Below are 21111 nucleotides of genomic sequence, written 5' to 3'. Positions count from 1 at the left end.
CATTTCTTGCATTTGATTCTGGAGACGGTGCATCTGCTTCTTGGTGTTCGCTTGGATAGATGCAAGTTCATCTTGCAGCTTCTGAAGCTTAACATTGAGCTCTTGAATTAGGTTCTTCAAGTGCTCAAGGTCATTATTGGGAACGGCGTTGACCGGCTCGAACTTGAGGATAAGGTTGCCTTTGGGTGTACATTGTTCACAGAAGTACCAATACCTGTGGATTTCTGGCATGCAGGTTTGGTTTATGCTAACACATGTTGTGTGAAACCACTTTGAACACCCATCGCAGTTAATCCATTCGACGGGTTGTTTTTTACTGGCTTTCTTTGACTTCTTTCCTCCTTTCAGCGGGGGGTCGGCTCGATTGCATTCTTTGCAAATTGCTAGGTCGGACATATTTAGGTGGTACTATCACGACTGAACGACGATTCCAAATTTTCCTTATTTAAAGTTGCATAATTGTAGTTGCCAGTACGGTGGGGAAAAGTGGTTGAGATCGAGCAACTGGAAGTCCTGTCAATTCACTGATTTCGACAGCCCGGAGCCCCGACGGTGGCTGAATTTTCAGGCCCGAACAGCAAAACGCCCCGGCGGTGGCAGTTCTGCTACGAACGACAAGCCCGCACGCACTTTGTATGGAAGGTCCAGGATTGAGAGTTTAGTCGAAACTAGACGTGTGCGCCGCCGCGCCGCGCCGCCGTCGCCGACAATTTTTCCACGCCGCCGCCGCCAGTTAAATTGACCCGGCGCGCCGCTGTTCATATTTTTCCACGCCGCCGAACAATATTTCCCACGCCGATGAGAAAATGAGAAAGATTATTTTTCTAGCCAACACTTTACGAATCACCTATTTGAACCTGATAGCAATTTTTCAACAGTTTCTATTGCTGTTTCTTCTGCATATTAGATGTGTTTTTCTAAAGTCCTTCTTGATAATTTTTATGTGATTTACTTTAGTGATTTTTTACAGCAATACTTTGAAGATCCATACATTTTAAGTACTAAGCGAGTTTTTTTGTAAACCATATCAAATTTATCAACAAAGTTCGTGGCGGTGCACCGATGATGATCTCATTTGGTTCACAAACACATCCTCCTATATATTCTTTGTTTATTTCTTGGAATATTTTCATGGCAATTTACGAATGACATTCTTGAAGGCATATATATTTCATGCCATCTTCAGAAATTCCAATAGAGGACCCTCCAGAAATTATCACAAAATACGCGAATACGAGACGGAACACAACACTTATCGTTCTTACTAATGGCTCCAGAAATTACACCATGAATTCTTCTAAAAAAAACTTCATGCTTAAGAAATTCCCCCATAAATTATTTCAGAAATATCTCAGGGGATTTTTTTCAGAAAACCATCCATAGATTCCTTACATTCTAAAAGCGCTTTATTTTTTGAAAATAAAAAGTCCAGAATTCTTTTAGAAATTTCTCCAAGGATTCATAAACAAATATTCCTTCAGAAATATTTTTAGAGGTGTTTTAAGTTCCTCCATATATTTCCCAAAGCATTTCTATGGAGAACCTCCTGAAAAGGCTCCATTGATTTATTAGAAATTCCATAGATAAGGTCACGAAAAACGTCCATTTTCAAACCCCTCCTCTCTCCCTTCTATGGCACAATTTTTGTATAGGACTCCTCTGAAAATATCATACTCTTCGGAACCCTCGCTTTTCAAAGCGTGGCGTAACTTATGGACGCTCGTCTTTCAGAAATAACTCCAGGAATTATAATTACACAGTTATCCCAGGGTTCTTTCAGGAATTCTATCGGATACTCCAAAAAATCGTTTAGGACTTCTTCTATGAGTTTGTTCATGGAGTGTCCCCAGATCATTCTTCAGAAGTTCTTCCATGATTTTGTTTTGTAATTCTAATAAATTTCTTCTGTGATTTCTTACAAAAAATATAGTTCATGAGTTCCTCCGGATATTCCTTCGCGTATTTCACAAGTAATTCCTCCTGAAATTCTTCCATGGATACCATTCAAAATTTGTCTCCGGATTCTTTACCAAATTTAGAAATATCTTCAGTAACAATTCCTAGAAAGTTTTACATAAATTCCTTTCTGGAAACCTTCACAGAAGTTAGAGTATTTCTCCAGACATTCTTTCAGGGATTCTTTTTAAACCATGTTCATTAATTTCTTCGGGAATTCTTTCCGAACATCCTCCATGAATTTTGTTGAAAGATTCGTCTTGGATTTTTTTTCTAAATATTTATTAATAAATCCTTGAAGGAATTCCACCAAGGGTTTCTGAGGGAGAGTTTCTGAAATTTCTTTAGCAAATCTTTCTAGAACAATTTCAGAAAATTCCTTGGGATTCTTTCAGATAATCTTCAGGAATTAGGTAAACAATTTATTCAAAAATTCCTCCACGGATTCTTTCAGAAATTCCTCCATGGATTCCATAAAACCTTCTTAAGCCTACTAAACATTTCCATTTAAAATATCACTTAAGACTCCTTCAGTAGTTTGAGGATGTGAATGGCAGTGTTAGATTACTTCAAAGATTTTTCCATGATTTTCTTCCAAGGAATCCCTTGGAAAATAGGGGTTAACTAAGAAATGCCTACAAGGTTTCTTTTTGGAATGCCTCCAGTAATTATTTCAGAAATATTTCCTGTGATTCCTTTGGAGATTCCTCCGGAAATTCTTTGAGGTATTACTTCACAGATATTTACAGACGTATTCTATGAAATAGGAGTTATTCTTAGAGGGTTATCTGAAATAATTTCTATAGAAATGCTGAAAAATTCCCTGATGAGATTTAATTTTATTGAAACAAGTTCAGAAAAAAATCGATGGAAAAGTCCTTGGGGGAGCTCCTGAAATTCATCACAAAAGTTCAGTTAATTGGACGCAGTGCTTTAATTTCCCCAACAGGGTAAAAAAATCCCTGAGATGGCTTCAAAGGAATTTCTAGAAGATTTTTTTGAGATTTTTTTGGAAAAAAAAAAATCAAGAAAGTAATCCTGGATTAGTTTCTGATAAAATCGCTGAAGGCTTTTTTAAAGAGCATCTTTGATAAACTTCCGAATTAAATTATGAAAAAGTTTCTGAAGGAATCCTTGAAAACAATTCATCGGGAACTCGTGCAGAAATTGCAGACAAAGGTACTAAAAGCATTCTTGAATAAACCCCCTAATGAATTGTTGAAGGATGATTTGAAAAAAAAAAAAAACCCCCTGGAAGAAATCCTGGACATACTTCTGAATTATTGAAAGAATTTCTTGCACAATGCCTGCCTGGTATTAGTGGATAAAACTCCTTGAAACCATTTCCCTAGAATTTGTGAAGTAATCATAAAGGAATCACAAAAAGAAATATCCTGGAAAACTGGGGGGGCGTCCATATACCACGTGGACAAAAAATTGTAGTTTTTGACCCCCTCCCCCCTCCCCGTGGACAAGCGTGGACTTTACATTGACCCCTACCCCCCTCTCCCAATGTCCACGTGGACATAACAAAAGATTTTTCACTTTTTCGATTTTGATTTTTTTAAATGATTCTTTTTGTAAGCAATGTTTTATATATAGTTTATAACTTAATGAATTACAAATATTTTGTAGTTTCCGTAATAGGTACAAATTAAAATTTATTGATTTTTTTTGACAAAATAATTGCTTCTTTTAAAGTATTTCTAAAAGAAGTATGTACAACATTATTTTTAATTATACGGAATGTTTTTTAATCCATGATTGTCATGATTTGTTGAGACAATTTCTCCAAAAGGTCTTCCATTGTGGAATCCTCCAGCAATTCCGCCGCAGATTCTTTCAGATGTTTTACTGGGAATTCATAATGAAAATTTTCAGGGGATTCCTCACCTAGAATTTCTCGAGAAACATCACGGCAAATTCGTTGGGAACTTTCTCTAAAGTTTGTCTGCGAATTTATCCATATGTTTGGTAGGAAATTTCTCTAAGAGTTTCACCGGGAATTCTTTTATCGGGTTCACTAGGTAATCTTCTAGGAGTGCCACTGCATGATTTTTACCGGGAATTTCTCTAGGAGTTTTACTGAAAATTCTTTTAAGACTTCCACCAGGATTTACTCTAGGAGTTTCAGTGCAATTCTTGGAGAAACTCCATTGGAAATTATATCGGAAGTTTTCCTGAGGATTCCAAGAAATGCTACGGTATTTCTACTTTCGGGAATTTATGCGAAAGTTAATCCAGTTTTCCAAAGTTTTACCGTTGTTTTTTTTTTCAGTAGTTCGTCAAGGAATTCTGCAGGGAGTTTCTCTGCGAGCTTTCCAGAAATTCCCATGAGGATTCTTCCAAAAGCTCCCCCGAAGATTCTGATACATTTTCCGGGAATTCTGACATAAACTTTTCCGGGAGTTCTTCTGTATTTTTTCTGTCAAATCTTTTTGAAGTTTCCCAGGGAATTCTGCCAGGAGTTTCTCCCGGAAGTTTTCCGAAGGTACCATCGTAAATTCTTCTATTTTTTTCTGCAAGGATTTTTCTGGAAGATCCTCCGCAAAATCTTCAAAAGTTTCTTCGAAAATTCCTGCTGGAACTCTTGTGGAAGTTTCTTCAGGAAATTTTTCGAATGTTTTCCGGGACTTTTATCCAGGAGTTCTTTAAAAAGAGAACTTTTAATTCTTAGGAAAACTCTTCCGGATTGCTTCAATCTTGTCGTGGAGTCAGATATCAGTCCTAAATCTTTGTGCTTTGTGCAACAGATGGGAAGAAGGCAACTCTTATAACAGCATTCTAGGACTGTAACACCTACAAATTTGTGCGACTCGTTTGATGCTAATACTAGCTAATGCTTATGATTAAGTTCCCAGGAGTATTCCACCGAAAGTTTATCCGGGAAATCCACCAAAGTTATCTCCTGGAATTTCATCTTGTAATTCCTCCCGACTTTTTTTTATAATTCCTCAGGTTTTTTTTTCCAAAAGATGCTCCGGGAGATGCTCCGGAAATTGTTTCAGAAATTACTTATTATAAGTATTTGTTTCGTTATTGTATCTTTGTTTCTTAATTTTTATATCAATGTTGTCCACGTGGACATTTGACAGACTCCCACCCCCCTCTCCGTGGACAAGCATGGACTTTTCTCAAACCCCCTCCCCCCTCCAAGTTGCCCACGTGGTATATGGACGGCCCCTGGAGAACGCAATGCAGTAATTCCAAGAAGAAATATTCCTGGAGAAATGTCAAGAAATAAATCCTGAAGTGATTTCTAAAGGAACTCCTGAAAGAATCTTTGGAGGGATTTTTAAGGGTCACTGTAAAAAAAATTCTGAAAAAATCCATGAAGAAGGTTTCTATAAATATCTAGAAAAGTTTGCGATCCCACCCATGGAGAAATATCTGAGGATCTTCCAGGAATCCCCCTGGAGGAACTTCCAGAAGAATCTATCGAGAATTTCTGAAGGAATTCCCGAAGAAACGAATGAAAGAATCCTTCGAGGAATTCTTGAAAAGAACCCTAACAGATCTTTTACCATGACATCACTGGTCTAAAATGAGTTGTGCATTTCTATCGAGCGGAATCATTTATTAATTTCCTAGTAAATGTCCTCAAGCATTCTCTCTAAAATTTATACCATAATTCTTGCAAGGAAAGTTTTTAGTGAAATCTCTGCTTAACATACATTTACACCTTTCACACAAAATAGATGACAATTGTACTTAAGTGCAGGGAACAAATTATTCTGCATTAACGTTTTTTAGCATTTCACTAAAAAAAAAGGTCACGCCGATTACGCCGCCGCCGCCGCCGCCGAATAGGGCGAACGGCGTGGCGCCGGCGTCGCCGCCGTCGCTGTCTCAAATTACTATCAACGCCGCCGCCGGTGCAAACTGCTTCGGCGCACACGTCTAGTCGAAACGACAACCAGGAGCCCCGACCGTGGCCGAAATTCCTGATTCGAACAGCAGGCGCCCCGGCGGTGGCAACTTGCTCCGACGCGCACTTTGTTGTTTTTGTTTGTTGGAACGGAAAAGTTTGATTTCACTTTTTGTTAGTAGTGCGGAACGCTGGCAACACTAGTTACGGTTTGACGGATGGATTGGGGACTTCGAACTCTCGAATTGAATCAACGATTGTTTTGATTCACCGTACAGTTTTTGTTTTCAGCGGTGTGGAGGTTATGTTTAGCACACAGAAGGCGTAGTTTTGAAAATCACTTTGTGGAGGAATTTACGAGCTGGAAATGACGAACTTTTGCTATGCCCAGCACGGGAAACACTAATTGAAGCGTTTTATTGCTAAAACATCACCAAGTTTACGATTTTACTTAATAAAAACTATTTTTATACAGGAGCCTTGCGAAAGCAGCTCGTTGCCAGCCAGTCAAAATAAACAAAAGTTTTGTTGAACTAATTGGAGTCATAGAGTGGCTGTTCGGACTTTCGGACCCGTATGAAGTTGATCATCAATATTAACTTCTTTTCTCGATCAGCCTAGATAGCTGTGTAGTGTCGGTAGCGATTGTCTCAATTGCCTAAGAATAACACTACGGACCGCCTGTTCCGGTGGTAAGAGTCCACCAACAGGTGACCCCTAATTTATGGTGTGATGCGGCTAAATGCTTACCGTGCTTAGGAATGAATGGCTAGGGGGTCTAAAAAAACCTAACCGCAAACGGAGCCTGTGGAGTACCAGGGCGCCCTCCACAGTATGTTGCCCTTACTGCGCTAACCGGAGCAACGATGCAGTCAACCCCCCCCCCCCCCCCCCCCACTACTTGACAGATGAGCTCAGTTTCGCGTACCTACTTGCAAATCGCAGATGTCGCTACTGTACATAAACAACGGGTCCATCCTTCACTGACGCAACAATTTTTTTCCATGCGAAAACATATTTTTGTTTCATGGTGAGTGGATGCCAATAAGAGGCTAGCGTTTCGTATCAAAAGGACATATTCAACAGAAGCGCAAAAATTAGTGTTAATTAAATTCAAATCATTTTGATTTGATGCTGTAAGAAATGTAACAAAAGCACTTGTTTAAACGGTATTGCATATTAATTTGTAACTGCGCATGCTAAATTAAACCAAGGATCAAACTAAAAAAAAAACATCTGATCTGATAATTTTTAACTTTCACTTTGGATTTGCCACCAGATAAACAGCTGTAAAATGTTAGCATAAATAGTAATTTATTACTGACTTGTGCATAATAACCACATCAGAGGAAAACATGAGTTTCTTATTAATAATATGAAAGTCGACTATTTTGCCATCACCCGTTTTATAGATATAATTTGCACTTCTAGTAAACAAATTCATCATACCGAACTTAAATTGCATTTTCCTGCGCCAGAGAAGCAGAAACAACACATTAAGATTCTTGTTTAATATTTTAATATGTTTTGTGCGGTTTGTTATTCTTGGTTTTCGTCATTTTCAAAAGTAGCGCTTGCCGCTCTGAATCTGACAGTACCACGCGGCCCAAAATTTTAAGGTACGCTGGCAGTAGAATTTTATTTCGCTAAGCCAATAATGGACGTAAAACGAGGTTTAGGTGTACTATGGGTAAAGTTACACTTCCAGATAAAAAAATCCAGAGGTCGCCCCTTGTCTCCTTAATTCAAATCGATCAACGCTTCTTGTAGAAACATCATTTATGAAACTTTCCTTCGAAGACCGCAAAACGATTGGATACTTGGGGAAAAAGTTATTGATTAATTACCGATTAGTGATCCAACGAACGGATTTTTGTTTTGTTTTATTAGCAGCACTGTAGCTTGGCTTGCCTTGGCTGCTGCTGTTTCTGGGGGTTGGCTGCTGCTGTTTCTGGGGGTGGTGATGCCTCCCGCCACCCCATGCGACATCGGCAGCAGCAGTGCTGCTGATAAAACAAAACAAAAAGCCGTTCGTTGGATCACTAATTGGTAATAAATCAATAACTTTTTCCACAAGTATCCAATCGTTTTGCGGTATTCGAAGGAAAGTTTCATAAATAATTTTTCTACAAGAAGCATTGATCGATATGAATTAAGGAGACAAAAGGCGACCTCTGGGATTTTTTGTTTGAAAGTATAACTTTTCCCATAGTAAATCCTATGCAAACTTTGAACCGCTTGCGCTAAATTATAGTTTCACCGATTGCGCTGAAATTTTTCACACTTCATATGGGACCTAAATGGGATCCAAAATGTCTGGAGCGAGGATTTATTTTTTCCATACAAGCGTGTCCCATACTAATGGGTACCTGACCATTCTAAATTGACCATTCTAAATTGGCTGATGAGTTAGCTCACACTGGAGCATTACATGACTTCATTGGCCCTGAGCCACCTATTCCGATATCGAAGTGTTGGGTAAAGCTTCAGATTCACACCTGGGCTGCTACTCAACACAGACAATACTGGAATAGTTTGGAGTCATGTCGTCAAACCAAATTGTATTGTACTGAGCCATCTCCAAGGGTGGCGAAGTAGGGTGCCTGTACCAATTATGGCACTACAGTGATAGACATTCGTTTAGCCGAGGCCAAAAAAATTTCAAAAAAGTGTCAGGAAACTCATACATAAGATTTTATGATAAAACTTTTTTTTATCGAAGTGATAGTATATCTAGTAGGGCCCATATAGCCGAGGCGGTAAACGCACGGGTATTCAGCATGACCATGCTGAGGGTGACGGGTTCGATTCCCGGTCGGTCCAGGATCTTTTCGTAAAGGAAATTTCCTTGACTTCCTTGGGCATAGAGTATCTTCGTGCCTGCCACACGATATACACATGCAAAATGGTTATTGGCAGAGGAAGCTCTCAGTTAAAAACTGTGGAAGTGCTCATTGAACACTAAGCTGAGAAGCAGGCTTTGTCCCAGTGAGGACGTTACGCCAAGAAGAAGAAGAAGAAGTATATCTAGTACTGTTTTATAAAAATGTGATACATCACACTTACATGTACACTGAAACAAAAACGAGGGTAAAAATCCTTCAAATGTCATTTTTTTTCCTAGACATTCGTTTAGCCAAATTGTACAATTTATTGAATTCCGTAAAAAAAACTAACAAATTTCGAAAAATATCCAACAAAATCATTTTGTATGGTGATCTGCTTTATAGATCGACTTGTAAATCATGAATTAGATCGTTTTTGGAAGTGTTGCCATATTAATTTTACATGCGTCTCGTATAAATATGTCATAATATTGTAAATGTTTCCAAATTAAGATTTGATGTAGTTATTTTTATCGGAAGTGTTTCAAAAGAATCTAATGAAAGTTTCATGACGAGTGCAGGTTGAAAATTTACGAAAAACAATAGAAAAAAAATACGCAAACCATCAAAAAATCACGTATTTAAGTATTGTTTTGATGAAATATGATGGTTTCACTTGCATAAATCACAGCGTTTACTACTATTACGTCTTCTAATAGCTCCCAATATCTTCTAGACTGTATTCTGGCTGAAATAACATACATTGGACGGCTCACATTTCGAGAAATGGCACCGAAAGTATTCAAATTTCTAGCATGAACTACTTGTTTCATAATTTAGACGTTCTTTTCAAATAATTCATGTTAAAAATGAATGTGGTTCACAACTAAGACTCAATCATAATATATTTCTTCAGATTGAATGAAATAACCCAATTGTTTGACCATATCTTGCATTTTTGTATGAGCATCTGCTTTTAAATAAACAGGGTGCAAAAATTCTGACACTTCTTGCAGTTCTTTCACTTAGTAGTCTTCTAACTCATTTAGTAATGCTAGTATCAAACAAGTATACTCCACAGGCATTAGGGCACGTCTTTATTTCAACGCAGAACTATTTATTTTAGCTTTTATCAATACCATTTTAAGGTTTAACCAACCAAAAACCAATATACTTAATTTTTTCATGACATTTTATGCAATAATTCGAACATTTCTAACAATAACTCTGTGCCATATTTTCAAAACTGCTAATCTAGCTTACGTTTGAGTGTTTACAGAAATCATGTTTCCTCAACAAATTTGTTTATCATCGTTTCTCCTTTTCGGGACTTTTTTTTATATTTCTCTGAATTTCACAAATAAATAAACTGTTAAGGTCAATTATCTTGCTAACACGTCATAAACTAAATGCCTTGGGGTATATCCTCGAAATATACTCACGAAATGGCAAAAAATCTATTGAAAACCATTTTTTCATTTACCTCGGCTAAACGAATGTCTAGGCAAAAAATGACATTTGAAGGGTTTTCACCCTCATTTTTGCTTCAGTGTATATGTAAGTGTGATGTATCACATTTTTATAAAACATTACTAGATATAGGGTTTGCGTGCCATCAGTAATCTCACGCTCCCAATTTCATCCTATTCGAAAACAAGCGATTACGGCACCGATTGACGCCGTTCTTTGTGTTTCCATGCGTGCTCACTTCTAACAAAAAATACAAAAATAAGAAACAAAACAAACAGCGCTACAATCCTTTGTTTTTCGTAGGATGAAAATGGGAGTCACATGCTTAATAAGGGAACCAATACCCTACTATCACTACGATAAAAAAGTTTTATCATAAAATCTTTTGTATGAGTTTCCTGACACTTTTTTGAAAATTTTTTGGTCTCGGCTAAACGAATGTCTATCACTGTACCTAAGGTAAACAATTCGTACAAAAATAACGAGAAGACCAACGAATGCCATCAATATGTTAAAATAAAGTTTAGTTTCCATACTTTATAGGACAAATATAGAAACGGAGCCAAAACTACTTTTAGTATTTATTACAGCGTGTGCCAATGATAGGAACCCTGTACCAGTTATGGCTACATTTTTTAACTTCGGTTTGTTTTCACACTATTTGCATGCATTCCTTGTGGGATTATTTATTTATTTATTTGTCGTCAATCATGAGTAGACCAGTTTGTTACAATGAATGTTACATAATTTGTCTTAAATTTAGAAATACATAATATATACCATAGAGTATTCACTTAAATCAACTATTTAGAGCTACTTTTGCGTTTCGTGTTTATCGGATAGCATTGAAATATTTTCTTAATTTATCATTTGTTAATGTAAAGTCAATAGCCTCAGAATGTTTATTGAAAGAAACCATCATTCGATTTAAAGGACCAAATTTGGCATAGTTTGTGCGATGATTGTTGGCAATGAAAATATTTCGGTTTCGTAATGGTCGAGATGGTATGTAAAAATTGAGTTTGGATAACAGTGTGTGTGTGTGTGTGTGTGTGTGTGTGTGTGTGTGTGTGTGTGTGTGTGTGTGTGTGTGTTTTTTTTTTTTTTTTTTTTTTTTTTTATTCTAGGAGTCCAAAAATCTTCTAAAGACGCTGTGTGGGATTCGAATGTGCGCCTACCCACTAAAAACACTCTCCTAGTTCGTCCTGTGTGTGTGTGTGTGTGTGTGTGTGTGTGTGTGTGTGTGTGTGTGTGTGTGTGTGTGTGTGTGTGTGTGTGTGTGTGTGTGTGTGTGTGTGTGTGTGTGTGTGTGTGTGTGTGTGTGTGTGTGTGTGTGTGTGTGTGTGTGTGTGTGTGTGTGTGTGTGTGTGTGTGTGTGTGTGTGTGTGTGTGTGTGTGTGTGTGTGTGTGTGTGTGTGTGTGTGTGTGTGTGTGTGTGTGTGTGTGTGTGTGTGTGTGTGTGTGTGTGTGTGTGTTTTTTTTTTTTTTTTTTTTTTTTTTCCTCCCAACCTCCCAAGCAGAGAAAACCGATTGGAAAAACTCTGCTACACCTTGACGCCTCGATCCCCCTGGTACCACTGATATGCGACTGCTTCAGGGGGGGCAATGCGCTCATGCGCTCTTCTGCTATTGTGCTCATGCACTTTTTGTCGCTTCTAAATTTGTTATTCTAGTCATTCTCGTTTTCGTACCTAACCTATCGCCATTCAGCGACACAGTTAGTACAAACATACACCAAATTTGTTATTCTAAAATTAAATTTGTTATTCTAGTCGTTCTCGTGTTCGTACCTAACCTATCGCCATTCAGCGACACAGTTAGCACAAACACACACCAAATTTGTTATTCTAATACCACCAGCAAGTACTTCGGATCATACTGAGTTTCTCCGAGGAACGGTGCCGTTTTAGCACTCCAGTTTTTCGCGCACGACTCGGATAGTCCCCGACGGTGGATCTACCCTACGCCGACAAAGACTTCCCCGGCAGTGGAACATCTTCCGAAACCGTTTCTTCCCGGACAGGTGCCGAGGTCTCTCCTGCGATTCCGGTTGGAGACTGGCTTCCGGTTCACAGGCGCCCCGACGACCAAGTTCCGGTGCTTCTCCGCGATATACTCGGTCTAGTCCCCGGCGGTGGACGGACCTAGCCTACTCCGACAGAGAAAGACCCCGACGGTGGAAGTTCTCTCGACACCGATGTTTTCATCCCGACCAGTAAGGTGCCGAAGTCGACCCGGCGATTCCGGTTGGTCGTAGACTTCCGGTTCACCGGCGCTCCGACGACCAAAAACCGGTACTACGCAACGGACGACTCAGTCATGTCCCCGGCGGTGGATCAAGCCTACTCCGATCGCGTTCCGGCGCTCTCTGGTCTTCGCGCCACTTCCTTTGCAGCGCGGACAGCATCCTCGTTACTGCTCTGTCGACAGCGTTCCACGTAGCTTCGTCGCGACACATTTCTTCGACAATGTTGTCGACTGTTAGGCCGCGCATATCCCTGCGCATCTCCGAGAACCTAGGGCATTCGAAGACGACGTGCGTCGGTGTTTCCTCCACGTTCACACACTCCGGACACAGAGGGGAAGACGCGTGACCGAATCGAAACAGGTACTTCCGGAAACAGCCGTGCCCGGACAGAAACTGCGTCAGATGGAAGTTCACCTCCCCATGCTTCCTGTTCACCCACGCCGACACATTTGGGATCAGTCGGTGGGTCCACCTTCCGTTCGCCGCATTGTCCCACTCTTGTTGCCACTTCACCAGCGAGTCCATTCTAGCAGCTGCTCTCGCATTCCTTACGTTACTCCGCCGATAGCACTCGACGTCTTCCTCTAGGGTGATGCAGATGGGCATCATCCCAGCGATAACGCATACAGCCTCCGACGAGATTGTTCTGTAGGCACTCGCGACTCTCATAGCCATGAGCCGGAACACACTGCCCAGCCTTCCACGGTTTCTCTTCGTTTTTAGCGCCGGAGCCCAGGCTGGCACTCCATACCTAAGTATTGAGGTTGCAACATTTGCCAAGAGGCGCCTCCTACTGCTTCTTGGACCGCCCGCGTTTGGCATAATCCTCGCTACTGTGTTAACCGCCTTCGCCGCCTTTTCGCAGGCATAGTCAACGTGCGCGTTAAAGTTTAAGCGGTCGTCGACCATCACGCCCAGGTGCTTCAACGCGCGCTGCGATGAAATTCTCTCCTCTCCGATCGTGATCTCCAACCTTTGCACTGCTTTGCGGTTACTGACTACGAGCACTTCTGTCTTGTGATGGGCTATCTGCAGCTTCACTCCATTCATCCATCTTTCCACTGTGTCGATTGCCTCCGATACCAGCACTTCGACTTCATCGATTGATTCGCCAGTTACCGCTAATACAACGTCGTCTGCGAACCCCACGATAATGACACCTGCCGGAAGCTTCAGTGTTAACACATCGTTGTACATTGCGTTCCAGAGCGTAGGGCCAAGTATTGACCCTTGTGGAACACCTGCTGTCACTCTAAACGACCTCTGCCCTACGTTGGTTTCGTACACAAGGACTCTATTCTGGAAGTAGTTCCTTATAATCCTACACAGATAGTCGGGGACCCGCATATTATGCAGGGCTACGGCGATAGCTTCCCAACTGGCGCTGTTAAACGCGTTTTTAACGTCTATCGTTACCACGGCGCAGTAGCGATCTCCTCTCCGCTTTTGTAAGGATGCCCTTTCCGCCATCTCAACGACGGTCCGAATTGCGTCAACCGTCGATTTTCCCTTGCGGAAGCCGAACTGCATCGTGGACAGCCCTCCCTCACTTTCGGTATACTCGGTCAGCCTGTTAAGGATAATCCTCTCCAGGAGTTTTCCGAGCGTATCCAACAGACAGATCGGCCTGTACGATGCTGGATCTCCCGGCTGCTTTCCTGGTTTTGGCAGCAGCACTAGTTTTTGGACCTTCCATATATCCGGAAAGATGCCTTCCTCCAGGCATTTCTGCAACACTGACCTGAACATATCGGGATACTCCAGGATCGCTGCTTTCAACGCCACGTTGGGGATTCCATCCGGACCGGGGGCCTTCTTCACCTTCAATGCTTTCGCCACGGCAACGAGCTCGTCGTTCGAGACCAGTCGGTTTACGTCAAATTCCACATCGTCCTCGCTGTACGGCGTAGGTGGCCACGTTGTTGTATCGTGTTTTGGAAACAAACCCTCCACGATACCCTTCAGTTTGTCTGGGCACATTTCGACTGGCGTCATTGGGCCCTTCAGCTTTGCCATTATGATGCGGTAGGCATTTCCCCAGGGGTTAGCGTCGGCTTCCTGACATAGCTCCTTGTAACAGTTCGCCTTGCTCTGCTTGATAGCTCGTTTGAAGGCAGCTCTAGCTTCACGGAACGCAACCTTGCGCTCTTCTCTATCGGCCGCAGTTCTTGCCCTCTGAACTCGTCTCCTAGCTCGGAGGCAAGTCGCACGAAGGGTGCTGAGCGTCGCATTCCACCAGTACGCTGGGCGTCTAGCGTTCCTAGGTTCAATCTTCCTCGGCATTGCTGCATCACATGCCGTTGCTAGCGCTTCCGTCAACCACCCTGGGTCGAGGTTTGCCGCATCGCTATTTGGCCGAAGTGCCTCGATAAAAGTCCCCTTGTCGAAGTCCTTCGTCTTCCACTTCCGCTCATAAGTTCTAGTTCTCTGTATGGACGTAGGAGCTCTCTGGCCTATCTTGTAGAGGATCGCCTGGTGGTCGCTGTGGGAGTACTCCTCACTCACCCTCCAGTCCATGTCTTCCATCAACGATGGACTACAAAATGTAATGTCGATGATGGATTCACGACCGTCTTTGCGGAATGTGCTGACTGTTCCTACATTGCACAGCTTTACGTCCAGCTTCGCCAGAGCTTCAAGTAGACTATATCCTCTTGCATTGGTTTGCCGGCTGCCCCACTCAACGGCCCAGGCGTTGAAATCGCCGCCGATGACTACTGGCCTACGTCCTACCAGCGTGTCAGTGAGTGCATCCAACATCCGGTTGTATTGCTCCTCGGTCCATCTTGGAGGCGCATAGCAGCTACATACGAAGACACCGTTAACTTTGGCGATCACGAAACCTTCGTAAGAGTTTTCCACCACTTCCTCTATAGGGAATCTGCCCATAACTTGTATAGCTGCCAGTCCTGCTATATCCGCTACCCAATTGCCGTTCTCAGGAGGAACCCGATACGGCTCTGCGATGATCGCAACATCGCACTTCGTCTCTGTTGTCGACTGCCACAACAGTTGCTGTGCGATGTCGCAATGATTCAGATTAATTTGCGTTATCTGCATCATTGTTGGCCTCCCTTCGCCTTTTTGTAGGCCGGGCATTTATAGCCTCCCGTCCGGTGGCCATTTCCTTCCTCCGACTTGCACAGCATGCACTTGGGTTGCTTCGTGCAGTCTCGAGCAACGTGTCCGTTTTCGCCGCAGTTCCAGCACCGTTTGGACCTATCTGGACCCTTGCAGTGTCTTGACTGGTGACCAAATTCCATGCACCTGAAACACCTCTCCATTTTCTTGGTGACTCGGGGAGCCAGTCGCAGCGGGCACACCGCCCATCCGACCTTGATCTTGCCGGCTACCGCAATCTTGTTGGCCGCATCTACTGGAAGTCGGATTGCCGCCGTCTGGGTACCTGCAAACGATCTCCTGATTCGGATTGTCGCCGGTACTTCCAAGTTACACTGCTCGGTCAATGCGACTCTCAGCTCTTCCTCAGTTGTGACCTCGTCCAAATCCTTGACCTCGAGCACTGCCTCCTGTGAAAGTGCTCTCACGGTGGCCTCGCTGCCTACGGATTTCGCAATGAGCTCCCGGTACTCTGAGCTCTTAATCGCCGGATCTTTCTTGAGCTCGAACAGCATCTCTCCTTTCTGGGTGCGCCTGGTCTTTACCACGTTTTCACCCAACTCTTTTAGCTCCGGGTCCTCCCTCACTTTCCTGAGGAGCGCAGCGTACGTCGTCTTGTCCTTCGCCTCGACGATCAGTGCATCACCTTTCTTCCTCTGCCTAGGGGGCCGGCGATTTTCTTTCTTCTCCTGTTCCTTCCTCTTTTCTTCCTTTTTCTGTTCTTCCTTCTCCTTTCGCTTCTTCTTCTTCGCCTGCTGACTCTCCACAGTGCGCCATCCATCATCTCTCCGATTGCTGGCGCGCTCCCGTTCACTTCTTTGTTTCTTCGGGACTTCCTCTTCTCCTGGCGTATCTCTGCCTCTTTTCTCCGAGCGAGTATTCCGATGGTTCTTCGGCGTCTCCATATTTTCGACCGTGGCTCGTTGCTGCTGCCGCTGCGTAGCTGCTGCAAGATCGTGTTTAGTCGCTGCTAATGCGCTCTCTGCCTCATCCGCTCTCTGCATCACGCTGTGCCATTCTTTCACAGCAGCTCCGAGAGCCCTCCTAATCTTCAACACCAAGTCCTTGATGTCCTTGTGCACGTTGTGCTTTTTGTCGACGAACTCGTGTAGGTCATCCGTCAAGTTCTTCGCCGCAACTACCTTCGGCTGTTGTTGAGGCACGCTCCATCCACTATTCGTCGGCAGCTGCTGCTGCTCCGAGGGTACCGCACTTTGTTGTAAAGCCGCTTCTTGCCGCGGTTCTGCACCTTCTGTTTGCTGAGGCGGAGACCTCAGCAATCCTCCTCTGGCGAACGGATTCGCCACCTTTCCGCTGTTACTTCCGTTTTCTCCTTCCATGTTATTGGGTCCCCCCTCCGGGCCGCTATCTCCACCCGCTGTACGTAGTCGCTTTCGTGATCTCTTGGTTGTCTATGAAACAGGGAGGCCAAGCGAGGGTTGAACACGAACCTTCATGGGGTTCGTGTCCAGAGCCAGATCAGCGTAAGTCGGGAATTTTACATCCGAGCCTAGTACCCATCAAAATTGACGGACAAGTGAAGAACGTTTCCGAAGGCCTGCCAAGGTTTTACCGGGACGGAGGCAGACGCACCATTAGCCCACTCGCCGTTTCAAGAAGGTGTCACCCTTCTTTACTCAGGAAGCAGAATGGCACGAATGTCAGCCCATCGTCGTCATCCGATCCGTAGTCCGTAGTCCGTTGTCGTTTGCGTTGACCAGTATACCATAATCAGGATGTTACTGGCATCAATCCTGATGTGCCGGTTGGCACTCCGGGTGTTTGGGCTAAGGCACTTTGAAAGCGGTACCAGGTCGCTTGTACGGAGTTGCTTGCAGATGTGTGGCTTTTTATGAGGATCCAACAGAGCCCACTGTTGAACCCCCGCCACATCCTAGGCATCCTCCTCTTGAGCTGTCTGGAGACCAGAAGCCCGGTCACTCCCCGAAGGAAGCGCCAAAGGTGGTAATTCACACGGGTGTGTGAACGGTTTTCGCTTCGGGAAGACTCCCAAGCTTCCACCCGACTCGCAGAAGGGGGGGTTCGTCAGGCCCCTGGACTCCTGTCCCTGCTGCCCCGTGTGTGTGTGTGTGTGTGTGTGTGTGTGTGTGTGTGTGTGTGTGTGTGTGTGTGTGTGTGTGTGTGTGTGTGTGTGTGTGTGTGTGTGTGTGTGTGTGTGTGTATTCAATCTAACCCCCACTGTCCGGCAGTGATATTATGGAAGAAAACTAGCTGCAATGCCGTTTTTAAGCTGTTTGCAGATAGCTTTAGTCCGGGAGTTAGAAGGTGATAGCTCTATTGCAGATTCAGTGACCCATTTCAGAATGGCTGGAGAGACACGTCCATTCAGAAGTCACTTTCACTTACAATAAGCCCCGCACACTTGCATTATCGTTATCAAATGGATAATGATAATACAAGCGCACTTCCAGATCCAAAGATGTTTTCTTTGGAGCCGGCACGTATTTAGTTTATTTCATTTGCAATATATATAATTAGAACAATCTCACCGTAGTTCTTCCAGGATGGTGTGGTAAGTCAATACTGCTGCTAGGTCCACATAACTGATCTGACCACATTAAATCCGTCATCGCCAGATCTTATCACCAAACGTTTTTTTTTGTTGAACATTTCCCTTCTTCGAAACAAATGATTGCAAGACCTACTTAACTGGCAGCATTGCCAACACTCATTCATCGCACCGTAACGGCTGGCTGCTATCGATTGTAGCTAACACCACTACACATCACTTCAACTGTTTAACCAAACCGGGAGCACCGTCACTTCTTGTATTAACTTCTATACCAATATGCACCACAACACCACACAGAAACGATACAAAATCTTCTCTTGCAGCAAGCAACGTCTCAGCGCTGGGGACCGTCACTCCGATGCAACAGAATGAACACCAACCAAATCAAGCACGACGTCCCCCGATGTCGCACACCGTCGTTTTTTCGCAGCAACGTTTGGCACCGCTTGCGCCACCTCCCACCGCGTATTATTTTTTCCCTAGTCATCACTTGACCACCACTCAAGCAAATTGAGTGCACTACCATGCCACAAACGAATACACAAATTAGCTTCACTTCACTAATGTCATTGCATCACACATACTAAAAAATAATGGGCAACTTCTTCCACATCTTCAACTCGCAGCGAAAAAGAGAAAAAAATGGCTTTTCGGCAGAATCACATTATCACGGATGGCTTTAGAAACCATTTTTTCTTGTCTGACCCGTTTGGTTTGCACTTTTCTTCATTCAACTATGATAGTTTTCACGTTATTCCACTAGATGCGCAGCACAAAAACATTTATTGCAACAGTTGATTGAAAATACTTAATAAAATATCGGACCGGTACCAAAAACAACGGCTGATGTCTAGCAGTGCAGCCAGTTCCTTTGAGTTTGGATAACAGTTCAGCTGAATCTATTCGATGAGAAACTAAATCATTAATGAACGAAATCATCGCAAATTCACGGCGCTCTTTCAATGTTTGTATGTTGATTAACATACAACAGGCTTTGTATGAAGGAAGAGGAAATCTTGTCCAGCCTAATTTACGGAGTGCAAACAATAAGAATTGTACAGATTCTATTCGTTCCTCATGTGTGATGGAATATGGTGACCAAACTATGCTACAATATTCCAGTATTGATCTCACATATGCAATGTATAAAGTTTTTATCATGTATGGATCATGAAAATTGTAGCTGAAACGCTTGATAAATCCAAGCATGTTATTTGCTCTGCTAATGATTGTGTTATAATGGTCGATAAATGATAGCTTGGTATCTAATACAACTCCTAAATCTCTTATGATTTCACACTTTTCTACTTCTTCATTGCCTAGAGATATTATTATGTCTGGTGTGTTTCGTTTTCTAGTAAAGGCAATCGATTTGCATTTTTGTACGTTTAGTTTCAGTAGACTCTTTTGACACCAAATGGAGAAAATGTTAATTTCTTCTTGGAACATCTGAACATCTTCTTCATTTCGTATTTCTAAATACAACTTCATGTCATCCGCATAAATAAGAAATTTCACATTTTTTAGTATTAAAGAAAAATCATTGACAAATAATTTGAAAAGAAGTGGGCCTAGGTAAGAACCTTGAGGTACTCCTGATGTTACATTAATTGGTTTGGATTTTTTTTTCCTTTAAATCTGACTATTTGTTGCCGATTAGTTAAATAAGATTTGATCCAGTTGAGGAGGCTTAATTCGATTCCCAATTTGTGTAATTTAAAAAGCAACATAGGTATATCCACTCGATCAAAAGCTTTACTGAAATCGGTATAGAGAGCTTCAACATGGTTTCCGTTGTCCATAGCCGTCAATGAGTAGTTAACGAATTCAATTAAATTAGTATTGGTTGAGCGCCCTTTGAAAAATCCGTGCTGCATATTCGTTATTCTGTTTTTGGTTTGCTCAAATAATTTCTCATTGATAATTGCAGAGATAATGGCAATCCCTCGATAGTTGCTTACGTCTGATTTTCTGCCGCTTTTAAAAAAAGGTACCAAGTACGAAATTTTCCATAGCTTAGAAAAGTTGCCAGACGTTAAGGACATATTGAAAAGCCAGAATAGCGGCGCTGTTAATTCAACTGCTAAGTTTTTTCAAAAATACAGGTGGAATTCCATCAGGTCCTGGACCTTTGGAAGCATCCAAATTTTTTAAACCTTCTATGATTTCTTGTACTTTTATATGATTAACTCCAACGCTTCTCTCGAGTTCTGGAAGGAAGTCAAAATAATTTCCATCTCTATCTTCTTCAGAAAAAGTCGTATAATTCTGTTGAAAAAAAAAATAGAAAACAAATTGCATATCTCGTCTAAGTTATTGCCAACATTTTGATGAAGATGCATTTTTAATGGATAGTTGTCTGTTCTAAGTTTGGATTTTACGTAGTTGAAAAAGTTTTTCGGATTGGATTTTATGCCAAGCTCAGTTTTTGAATTGTACTCCTCAAAAGCAAAATTATTAGCCAGATTTATTTCATCGGAAATTTGTAAATAGTTTTTTCAAATTTTCATTATTACTATTTTTCCTGTACTTTTTGTGTGCTTTTTGCTTACGATTTTTTAAGTTTTTTATTTGCGCGTTGAACCAGACAGGTGTTTTTGTGTTATCAAACCGCCTTATTTTTTTCAATGGCACTTCCTCTGATACAATTCGAAACAGTAATTTATAAAAAAAAAACATCCACATAGTTCTCTACATTCTTTTCATACTTAACCCACGAGCGATCGCGCTGTTGTATTTTGTACAACACGTAGAAAAAATCTCGCTTTTTGAACTCATCATTAGCGTGGTTCTGACAGTGCTGGCCAACCGCGCGAGTTACGGAAGGTTAAGAATAGATTGCCAATCTATAGCGTTAATTTTATGCTTTATGGTATTGTAATTCGCTGAATAATATTGAAACTCCTCTTCATACTCATATTCATCAGGCCTATTATTTTCCTGTACAAACAAAGAATACTCAATTGCTGTGTGATATGCCTCATTTTTCCATAATGGACATAAAAATTCAGTCACACAGAAGTCTTTATGAATGTTCGTAAATAGCAAATCTAAATAACAGTTGTGTTGATTTTTAACATCATTAATTTGA

At 42.1% G+C, this 21111-nt stretch overlaps 2 protein-coding genes across 8 annotated transcripts in view; one reads left to right on the top strand and one right to left on the bottom strand.

Annotated features, from left to right (window-relative positions):
* Window positions 1–21111, top strand: part of LOC134288989 (uncharacterized protein K02A2.6-like) — a 309084-nt gene that overhangs the window by 20488 nt on the left and 267485 nt on the right. The gene's annotated exons all lie outside the window — the stretch shown is intronic.
* The window catches only part of LOC109622136 (sex determination protein fruitless), a 640213-nt gene that overhangs the window by 367881 nt on the left and 251221 nt on the right, over window positions 1–21111 (bottom strand). The window lies entirely within an intron of this gene.

Source organism: Aedes albopictus, chromosome 2, assembly GCF_035046485.1.
Source record: "Aedes albopictus strain Foshan chromosome 2, AalbF5, whole genome shotgun sequence".
NCBI lineage: Eukaryota > Metazoa > Arthropoda > Insecta > Diptera > Culicidae > Aedes > Aedes albopictus.
Note: the sequence above shows the minus strand (reverse complement) of the source record. Positions and strands in the feature narration are given on the sequence as shown.